The 11794-nt window shown below is 42.0% G+C and overlaps 1 long non-coding RNA gene across 1 annotated transcript; it reads right to left on the reverse strand.

Moving 5' to 3' along the window:
• Positions 1 to 383: 383 nt before the first annotated feature.
• LOC139760730 (uncharacterized) lies at positions 384 to 11190 on the reverse strand. Its single transcript, XR_011715396.1, has 4 exons — positions 11116 to 11190; positions 10868 to 10940; positions 3616 to 3775; positions 384 to 623 (listed from the first exon to the last, which is right to left on the reverse strand). It is a non-coding gene; the product is annotated as an uncharacterized lncRNA (long non-coding RNA).
• Between the last annotated feature and the right edge of the window lie 604 nt (positions 11191 to 11794).

Below are 11794 nucleotides of genomic sequence, written 5' to 3' on the forward strand. Positions count from 1 at the left end.
AAGGATACTCTCGAAAATCTCCAGCGATGTTGATACTGGCAAAATACAGCAGAATTGTGAAGCAAAAATGTAGTCAGAAATTCATTAAATCTCATAGTACACGAGTGTGAATGTTTTACTGATTCATTTGAATACTTCGAAGGTAAAGCATTAGCTTCACTTGCCTCGAATTTTAGTATAACACATACATCATTTTTCGCTTGAACCTGAAGCAAGTTATGATTAAATGTACCAATACAATTTTAGTTTCAATATCAAACTAAACCCTTGACGATATATATATATATATATATACATGGAAACAGCAGCAGCAAAGGCTGCCTACAACTAAAGAAAATGAGAATACACTCAAAATTTCCTTAATACTTTATTCCTGTGAAATTCTAAAAGCTTACAGAACCGTTATATTATTATCTCCGAGGACAGATGATAAGCCTAGGAGATAGCTATCGCAAAACACAAACAACGCATCTGTGAGACTCAAGTGGCGGTGTCTGGCAGCTCGACTCTGTTTGACGAACTCGAGCGAGATGGAACGTGACTGGCGGGAAATCAGAACAAGAAGATGATAAGTTCTGCAGAATTAGCGACGATCAGCCGTACAGGGACCGAAGGATTATCTCCTAGAAGGGAATAAAGATGATCGAGCCAGCTGCTAAAATTGCTGTAGTTTGATATTACTGTAGTACAATACAGACAAGAAAAGTGAAGACATCAAACAAGGAGGTAGATAGACTATAGTCTGTCGTGAGATTATTTAGTATATCTAGAAAACCTGACATACTAGAGACCGTTTCTAGCTTAAGCAGCTACGAGTAGATCTTCCAGACTCTTCAGCTAAATCACTCACAGCAGACCCAGAAGTCTGCATATCCTGCTCTGGCACAGGAAGAAAATGAGATCTTCCAGTTGATTCCTTCTGGGGAGCATATGGAGCCAAGGATGGAATAGCCGCAAGTTCCAGATGTGAAGACGAACTATCAAGAGATGTGCTTCCAACAATCCCATCATGATCAAGCAGTACAGCCCAAGGCACTGTCTTTGATCACTGTATAACTTGTGGATTTATCTGGCGTCTGATTAATCAGAGGAATGACCACAGGATAATCTAAATCGAATTAAACAAGATCAACAGTTCGACAACTCTTGACCAGCCAATGACATCGCTTCCTGGTCACGAAGATTCTATCACTAGGAGCTAATTTTTTGAATGACCTTAACGGTCTTCACCCTTATGAGGGAAACCCTAAGCGTGCTCAACATATGCGCCTATTTTACCTTTTATCTGTAAACAAATGTCTTGTCAGCCTTTATATGATCATAGAAGGCAAAGAAATGGGACCAATTAACCAAAGTCTGTACCGGAAAGTTTTTTTTTTGAGATATCGTTCAAAGGGACAAAACTTATTTATTTCCAATTGTGGTCACTTGTTTACCAAATGGCGTCTTAGCTACGTATCTTCGTTGTATATCAACTGGCTTGTATTTCTCTCTTGTGTCTCCCCTGATGATGTGATTATTACACGAAAGTGCACTTGGGAACTTATTGTGTTTTATTTTCCCCGTGGACTCATAGGAATATCTTGATCACGCGCAAAATTGAGATCCTTTCAAGCACATACACACACACACACACACACACACACACATATATATATATATATATATATATATATATATATATATATATATATATATATATATATATATATATATATATATACATATATATATATATATATATATATATATATATATATATATATATATATATATATATATATATATATATATATATATATATATTGATTATCTGATTATCTTGGAGACAATTGAGAGTGTAAGTGGAGGAAGGATACGAAGAGTAATGGGAAAACTTTATTGCTTTTACGCTTTGACCCCAAGGGTCTTGCTCACACAGCAAGACCCTGGGGGTCAAAACGTAAAAGCAATAAAGTTCTCCCATTACTCCTTGTATTCTTCCTCTACTTGCACTTATATATATATATATATATATATATATATATATATATGAATCATACGGCAATGCTATTTCATTGCAAAACATATAAACACAAGATTCACTTCATCACCAAGTATGAGGAGTATTTCATACCAGTCTTTGTCTTGCTGACAAAATGATGGCTTCTCTTCATACAGTGGTTGAGGCCAAAGCTGCTACATGATCTTGGCTGGACACGAAAATCTATAATCACTTATCTATATTCACTACTGGATGTCTATATTTAATGGCTGTTTCAACAAAATGGTAAAGAGTAAGAATAACATGACTGTAAACTCCACATTCGCTGGAAAATATTCGGTAAAAAGAATATATTCACATTGATCCTTTTGTCATTCAAATTATTGTATTGCAGTGAAGTGCTTAAACGAATTTTACCTTTATGGAAAAAAAAAGAATCCAATAAAAAAAAAACTTATTCCGTTCACATGATTAAACTAACAACAATTCTTCAAGTAATTTCCAATACCCATGCCTTTCGGGGAGATAACGAATGGACCTTCACGAAAACTTGCCACGAAACACGAGCGAAAGAGCTAATGGGGCGGCCTGAGTTCGGGCAAGAAGCCCTCACCTTGTGACTACATCTCGAGCAGTGTTGAACGTGCCCTCACCTTGTGACTACAACTCGGGCAATGTTGAACGTGGAGGAGACAAAGTCCCCAGTGATTCCCGCCCTGCCCGAGACGAAGAGAGACTTAGGAAGCAACAGGGGCCATCGCTGGCCTGCAGGCTGGAAGGATCACATCCCCGATGCCCGTGATACTCTGGGGAATATATCACAAAAGAGTATTTCATTGCGCATATGTTTGCATGTACTCTTGTGTGTGTGTGTGTGTGTGTGTGTGTGTCTAATTGCCTATTTATGGTTGCATAGCTTTACTGTAAGGGGAACGAGTTCTTTCTTACTCGTAAAGGCTTCCATCCCTTGAACTTTCTCTACCGTCATACAACTTTTTAAACTTCTGTCTGATGTCCACAGGTAACCACCAGTGAGGTAAACAGTCAAACTGCGGAAACAGTTGTCATATGTTATCCTTTTTGTCCAACCGGTTCCAATAAACTAACTAACACGTGTGATGGGAGTGGTTCTAGTGGCGTTTATACGCAAGTGACGCAGTAGCTTGAGCACGGTACTTTTAGAAGAACCAAAAATCAATTCCATATCTTGATTCTACATGAAAGATTTAGCACTGGTTCTTGAAGTGTGAGGGGAGGCGTCGAGCAGATTACTGGGAAGGAGTGAAAATGATTGAGGAAATCCTGGGGAACGTAGTGTGAGGTTATGCCCGGGAGATGACAGTAATGAGAGAGGGACGTGCGCGGGTGGTAACCAGGGGGGCAGATGCACTAGGCAGAGGCGGAGTACACGAGACGAACACCTGACACGCCCGAGTCGGGGCGTAGAGGGAGGTATGATGTGGGTGGAAGCAACAAAGATGAACATTAGGTAAACAACAGATCCGTGGCTGCCATTCAGACGCAACTTGAGACTCCATGGCAGGTTTGTGATCTTTGGAAGAGAACAGAGGAGTAGGGAGAGAAAGCATCAGATCTCAGAGGGAGTTCATGTGTATACAAGTAATACTGACCTGTAGGTTATTCACACTGTAACTGCTGAAGGCTGAACTGAGGTCACAGTGTATTGTGGCGGCGGTGGAGGACGCCCCCTGTAGTGGACGTCATATGGGAGACTCAGGCATATTCGAGGAGAAAGAAGCATTCTCAGGTCCCTCATGTGCATCGGTCCGCCTGATGGGGCATGAGAAAGACCAGGATAAATACAGAAAATTAATGATTTAATTGTGATTTCTCCCACAGGTGTGTATGTCTATTCTCAAATATATTCTATGTATATACCTGTATACGTTTGTCTGTCATTCTTTCAGTCTGGCTGCGTGAGTTTATGTGTATGTAAATATGTAAACATATATACATATGTGTACGTTGGAAGTCAGGCACAACTGACTCCCAGCCTCACAGCTCATGAGGATAAACTTCGATGTCTCTCCGTCTCATCTACGTCTTCATCTCCAGACACACGCAACATACACCGATGCAGTAGCAATGTTGTAGGGGAATTTCATCACACATCTGCTAATACAAGGGCGCGTCTGTCTTTACGATTAAGACAGCCATGATTCATATGTACAGCTAAAGTACTGACTGACGTTAGTATGATCTGAAGGTGTATAGTTCTTATAAGAGGAACTTTTATATATCTATACATGTAGCAAGGAATTATCTCGACGGATTATATCCATTAACAAACCTCTAACTCTTTCATAACATGTATAACCCCAGATATATAAGAACACACAAATTTCAGCAACGCTTCAGATATTGAATATTCAGTTTTGTTTGTCACTGTCAGTTGCACATAAAAGCCGCTTCCAATGTTAGCTTTTCCCACACATACAAAACCCCTAAATTAACTTTTCGCAACACTGACAATAAATGTAAAATCTCCCTTCAATTGATTAATAACTTCCTTTACTCTTTCAGACTCAACAAACAAGTTGTCACGTTGTTGGCACACTTCCCACTGGCCAGTTTCTTGTTAGTGTTGGCAGAAGCTGTGGCCAGTGCAGTAAGTGGGTGAAGGCTTCCTACTTGAGAGTACACACGCCCACGTCCTAGACACAGTGGGGAAAAAAATGTAGAAACCTACTTCAGTGAACGTGTGTGTGTGTGTATGTGTGTGTGTAAACTCTAGGCTCTCCTTGTCTGCTTATGTCATAGATGAAATTGTGTCTTTGATGCTTTCGGTATTGTGAGTACTTAATGCCACTTCTCATAATCCCATCGTTTTTCTATATAACCCTGAACAATAGTCTTTTTTTTTCCCCGGGTTGTTATCTCGATTAAGTATCTGTGATAAAGAAATGAGTTGATACAGAGCGTGAAGCTTGCGCTGGTGCAGACAGCTGCTGTGGGTTGGTGTGGAAGGTAGCGCGGATGGTCATGGTAAGCAAAATACAGTACTGGTGGCTCTGTCTCCATCATATATATAGTATGGATGGTACGCTCAATATGGCCCACCGCATCACATGAGCGTCGGATGGCAATTACTGACAATCCCTCTGCAGTTCAAGTTGTATAAATGTATTGTTAATCAATCTTGAGCATGGCTAACTATGAGGCGATCCGGTAATCAGGTCGAATTTGTAATATCATCTGAATTACCCCACTGGTAACGAGTGGAAAAATATTATCCATTCCTGGAACGTTTGTCCCGAACAATGGAAAAGGTTCCAGAGCTGTCGTACTCATATCTCGCGGTTCACAGCTCACTATTTCTTTTTTTTCTCTCTTTTGTGGGGAAAATAAGAAAATTAAAATTCATAAAATCATTTCCTCCCGACACCTGCGAGTGGCGGGCCGGCCGCCTGCATGCCAAGTGGAGCCAGAGGGCGAGGGACGGCGCCTACAAAGCCCATCGGATCTCGTGCACGTATTCCTCCCTCGGTATAGCATCCATCAGGGGACGTACGTAGCATCCATCTGGGGAAGAGCCAGCCGGCGCGTAGTAGTGGTAGCAGTAGTACCAGTGGTAGTGGTGGTAGTGGGTTGAATTACCGTCACTGAACGAAAAGGAGTATAGACAGTCTCGTCGAGGAACTAGCTCCATAGCAGCCCACTATTTCCCTGCTCCTGACTGGAGAGCAGCTTTGAAAGTCTGCACGAATCGCATAAAAGTCCCAAAATTGTACAACTAAAAAAAAGTTTATGTGCATATGCATATATACCTAAGAATATATGTATGTATGTATGTATGTATGTATTCATAGAAAACAGTATACACAAAACGTGGGTAAAAGAAAGGGAAACAACAACAATACCATATATAAGCGATGGTTCTATAACTGTGAAACATATGTACAGAAAACGTGACGTAAGGAAAACGTAAGATGATCCACCAACAACCACTTTCGACCTTTATCAGTTGCAGTTTAATCATGATGCCAGATGGACTGAGAGGTTGTCAGATGGTCTCTCATGCCCCGGCTGTCATCACAGAGCCAGATTTTATCACAGTTCATCTGGTGAGTGATCCTGCCACACAGTGCCATAAGGGGCACTCCAGTGGTGCCTGCATCACCGTCTCTCTCGAGGGAACACTAACCAGAACCTCTCGTTCTTCTGGGGGGTTTTCTGGCCCATATATCACCCCACCGCTGTCCTGTGTGCCACAAGCGGTTCTTTGTGGCATTTGTGTACGAGCTATGCCTTCGTGGTCGATACAAATGCCACAGAAATATCCCCCGTGACGAGACTGATCGTCTGAGGAGAATGTCACACTTGTAATCATGTGTCGTGACCTCCAGTCTAGCGATACAACTTCCGTCCCTCCTGCTCCTCCTCCATGAACATTTGCTTCACTCCCTCTGTCTCCTCCCCCACGCTGCCTCACTCCCTCCTCACCCTCACCTCCATTCCATTGCCCAGAGCCAAGATTATTCTCTCTCTCTCTCTCTCTCTCTCTCTCTCTCTCTCTCTCTCTCTCTCTCTCTCTCTCTCTCTCTCTCTCTCTCCATCTATCTCCCTTCCTTCCTTCCTGCTTTTCACCTATCCCAGCTCCATCCCCACTACCTCCATCTTTCCTCCTGACCCTCCGCCCTGTGTATGACCTACAATGCCTGTCTCGCGTCCTCCCTCCCTCCCTCCCTCACCAGCGGCAGCACCAGGGAAGCCGCGCCTCCCAGCGTGGCCGCCCACCTGTGCCTCCCTCAGCCGAGGGAGGAGGATGATCAATACAAATTCAAATGATGGCGTGAGAACCCGTGGTGAGCAAATGCCCCGCTGTAAATTAGGTTAGTGAATTATCGTGGCCTATTGTGTGTGTGTGTGTGTGTGTGTGTGTGTGTGTGTGTGTGTGTGTGTGTGTGTGTGTGTGTGTGTTTGTTTTATATTTGTGTATGCTGATGCACGTGGAGGTCAGGGCCGACAGATGTTACAAAGAACTAGTCTTGGAGTGTAGAGCGTTTCGTGTGCACGTGAGGGACTGTGACATGTTATGGTTCAGAGACATGATGTCACGCGCGTGCACGTGAGGGCGCGGTGATGTCATGTGGGAGGACAGGGGGAGCTCGAGACAGGGAGCAAGATGTCACGCGTGTGCATAAGAGGAGCAGTGATGTCATGGGTTTAGATAAGGGAGCTCGTGACAGGAAGTAGTTCATGAGCATGATGCCATGCGTGTGGACGTCCCATGTGTCATTCACGATCGGGGGGGGAGAGTCACGGGGGTTCAATAGGGGAGAGGTGACGATGACGCACTCGACGTGCGCGTGACGGGATGTTACGCAAAAGCTGACGCATCGAAAGCTGAATTCCTGTCAAGTAAACTTTCGCTCGACCCAAACCCACACCGCCAGGAACACCATCACTTGTTTTTTTTTTCTCAGCCTTGACTCAGTTATTCATCCGTCGGCCGTCGCTTATTACTCTACCTTCCGACTCATAACCTCTCTCTCTCTCTCTCTCTCTCTCTCTCTCTCTCTCTCTCTCTCTCTCTCTCTCTCTCTCTATCTATCTATCTCTATCTATCTATCTATCTATCTATCTCTATCTATCTATCTCTATCTATCTATCTCTATCTATATATCTATGTCAATCTATCCATCTATCTATCATTCCACAGTCATCTCCTCCGGAATATCTACTTCCATAATCATCCTCTCTCTTGTTTTATTTCTATCATCTCCTCTTCCACTCCACTTTCCCACGTCTTCCTTCCCATCCCTCGCCACATAAGCATAACAGAAGCTCGCTCCTCCAACACCTCGGGAGGTCTTTATGATCGCGTTTGTGGTGCTGAGGGTTAAAGTGCAAGGCAGAGAGGCGCTTGCAGTATTAAGGGGGCAGGAGAGCCAAGGTCATCCCACCCATTATGTCTGGTTAAAGACCCTTGCTCGGAAGACTCCAACAGCCTAAAGGTAAACTTGGGATGTGCTTGGCTTGCGCAGCGGTGAGGTAAAAATTCACTCAACTCCCAAGGCCGTGAGGCGGAGAGCCAGTTATACTAGCTACAATTAGACGTAAACTAGATATTTCAAAGACCAACAGTCATCGAGTTCTAGCCTCTCGTGATCCTGATCTTATTACAATCTAAGTGTAAGAACCGAAGATGAACGTCATATACATATCATCATGTTGTATAAATAGAATACGAATCAAACAGCGCGATGATGACTAGTGTCTACCGTCGTGAATATTCCCCATTCGGCTGCTTACTGAAATAAAAGGTTTTAAACCAGTCTTCACCATCCGGTTATCGTAGTTCACTGTGACTTCAACGTCATACGCGACATTGGTCACAATATCTGCGTCATCAGTATGTGAAGCTGTTTTTACAAAAATGCTGAAATCCAAATTTTTTCCGACAAGCGTTGCACAAGCGCTAATGGAAGTGTCGCAGCACCACAAGTTACAAAAGGGTAAATTAATCAAAAAATGTCGTACGCTGTTTCACGTCAATATATTGCGAACGTATGATAGACGTGCTTAGTGGAGCGCAACATGGTGTGACGTGACTCACGAGAAGGAACTGAACCAGTTTGAAAAGCGAGGAAAGAAACTGTAATCAAACTCCTGGTTTCAGTGGCAAGTATCTCTAACGGTGGAGGATGGAGACTGACTTGGCATTTCGAAACAATGAACTCTTACAGACTGACTGGCTACGAGCTTATTTGCGAACTGAATCACTTGCACGCTATCGGAACATCAACATAGACGATAAATTAGCAAAATAATAATCGTGTAAAGTCCCGAGAGAAGACGTTTTCCTTGCTCGAGACACTAGACTAAGTTCTCTTTTACGTATAGAGATCATCATTCTGTAAGATATCTAATCAATAAAAAAAAAAAAAGCAGCAGCCTCGCAAACATGCAAATTTCGAAGCCATCAATAAGCTCACTTTTCAAATAGCTTACACAACACGTCGATGGCTCTCGGCGTCTCTTAGATTCTGGTCAAGTGTTGTTGATGACTCTTGAAGGATCCTGATGCTTCCGAATAAGTGTTCGTGCACTTGACGGATCTTAACGTCGCTAAGTAAATGCTTACGGCACTTGGCATATCTCAGACTACCAACTTTCCTCCGTAAATGTTATTGACAGTTGACTTAGGTTAATGATGACTAGGCAGTCTAGTGGCCACTACTCATATGCTCGTCACTAGATCCATGAAGTCTTGTGCTACGCTAACTCTGGTCATTTAAGCAACATACATTTCCAACAAATTCCTGCAACATTATAATTCATGTTCAACGTATGACTACATGACTCAAAAATATTTCAGAGAGATTGTTTAGGAAGGCACCAGCGAAAAGCAAGTCTAATATCAAAGAAAATGCAGAAAAACATTTACCTCTAAACATGATGAAAAAGGTGGTTGTGTAAACATAAGTAATTTTCTCTTAATAAGAAAAGTAAGTCTCGGTAGTTGATTTGAAATATGTTGGTCTGTACTATATACATGTTTCGATTTGACCTCAGGGCCATCAATTACTTGCCTGTATAAACGTTATCTCATATTCGGAAGAAGCTACATGAGCTTAGTTGTAGCGCACTGTATTTCTAAAGTGTTCGAATTTCAGAGGGTACATTGTTCACATAAGTTAACTCAAAAACTAGTAACTTTCATATAATTTACCTAAATTTCAATCAGAGAAAGCAAGCAGCCAGGCAAAAACTAAATGACTTTGATTTCACGAGAGGATGTCGGTTGGTGCAGTTTCAGTCGTATATAGCCTACTTTATCTTAATCCTTGATACATTCCAGTAACAAGACAGTAGTATGTTGAACGTTGTTATGCATTGCACTTGCGTGTATATCTAAATAATATGTATGTGTGGAGTTGTTAAAGTAATTTACATGCTAGGCTCCGAGTCTCAAACATTAAACCCTTCGTAAAGAGGAATTTATGTGGTGCTAATGACTGGTGAACTGCTACCTGGAGGGCAGGAGTCCTCATTCACACATATACTCAGGAAATCATCGCCCAGCCCTGGAAGCTGTGTAGTTCAAGGTGTCTCAAAAGACCAGGATCAGTGGCAGAATTCACCATTTATCCTTAGTTCAACTGTGTTCAAATTATTTGCAATGTAGAAAAATTATGAACTAAAGGTAAATGATGAACATTTGACTTTATATAAATGATGAGCCATCTTCCCAAAAACTACCATACCCGTACGATGCTAGAGAAGGTCGTAATGATGATTTCTGACACTTGAGTAATCATCATTATAGTATTTAAGGAAATCATAAACCCTGAGGATTCTAGTATAAAAAAAAAACTGCGAGCTCGTAAAACATGAACATCACAATCAGTGACATTAACGATATCAATGAACCGTGATACGAAATCAATTATCATTTATATTGAAATGTTTACCACAAAAGTAAGAATCAGTCCGCAAAATGCTTACTTACGTAGGATTAAGTCCGTAAAAAGCCTACTTAAGATAATTATACGACAATAAAAGTTCGATCATTTACAGGAGGTATAAACTTTCGTCTGTGACTGCAGCTTACAGCGTAAAAGGTAAAGAAAAAATGGTGCTTAATATGTACAAAAGATATTGGAACATCCGTTACCGTCAGTCAAAAGGCCTACCCAGTACACACTAGAACTGGTAACGATGAACACCATATATTCAGTGTAACGACGAACATACTACACACAAACATTAACAAGACGTATAACAACTTTGGCTTCGACTTTTCCTAAGTTAATCAAAACCACACCTAACTCGAGCAAAACAATATGCAACAAAGTTTAAAGAAAACCTCCTAGTCATATACCAGCCCAACACACCAGGAATAACATTAACACTTACCTCAACAGACGGCGATCCTGTGGCGGACTGTATCCGCACCAAACAATACCACCCTCACCTCCGATGTGGCCGCCTGCAGTACCATTCGGTCATTAAAATCTTACACATCCATTATAAAGATACAAAATGCATTGATAGATCATACAAGTCTATATTAATGTACTGCACAACAGTGCTCTCGAACATGTTTAGTTGGCTATATAAATGAAAACCCCCTAGTCATATACCAGCCCAACATTAACACTCACCTCAACAGTCGGCGACCCTGTGGCGGACTGCATCCGCACCAAAACATACCACCCTCACCTCCAGCGCGGCCGCCTGCAGTACCATTCAGTCATTAAAATCTTATACATCCAATATAAAGATACAAAATACATTGATAGATCATACAAGACTATGGTGATGAACTACACAACAGTGCTCTCAAACATATTTTGTTAGCTATATTAAAGAAAACCCCCTAGTCATATACCGGCCCAACAAGCCGGCGACCCTCTGGATGGCTGCACCCGCATCAAAACATACCACCCTCACCTCCGACGTGGACGCTTGAAGTACCATTCGGTCATTAAAATCTTATACATCCAATATAAAGATACAAAATGGATTGATAGATCATACAAGACTATGGTAATGTACTACACAACAGTGCTCTTGACCATATTTAGTTAGCTATATCAAAGAAAACCCCAGAGTCGTATACCAGTCCAACGCACCAAGCACGAAGTTAACACCGCAACAGCCGGAGACCCTCTGGCTCGGCTGCACCCGCATCAAAACATACCACCCTCACCTCCGACGTGGACGCTTGAAGTACCATTCGATAATTATCAAAATCTTATACATCCATCATAAAGATACAGGATGCATTGATAGATTATACAAGACTATGGTAATGTACTTACACAACAGTGCTCTCGAACA

Source organism: Panulirus ornatus, chromosome 37 (assembly GCF_036320965.1).
Source record: "Panulirus ornatus isolate Po-2019 chromosome 37, ASM3632096v1, whole genome shotgun sequence".
NCBI lineage: Eukaryota > Metazoa > Arthropoda > Malacostraca > Decapoda > Palinuridae > Panulirus > Panulirus ornatus.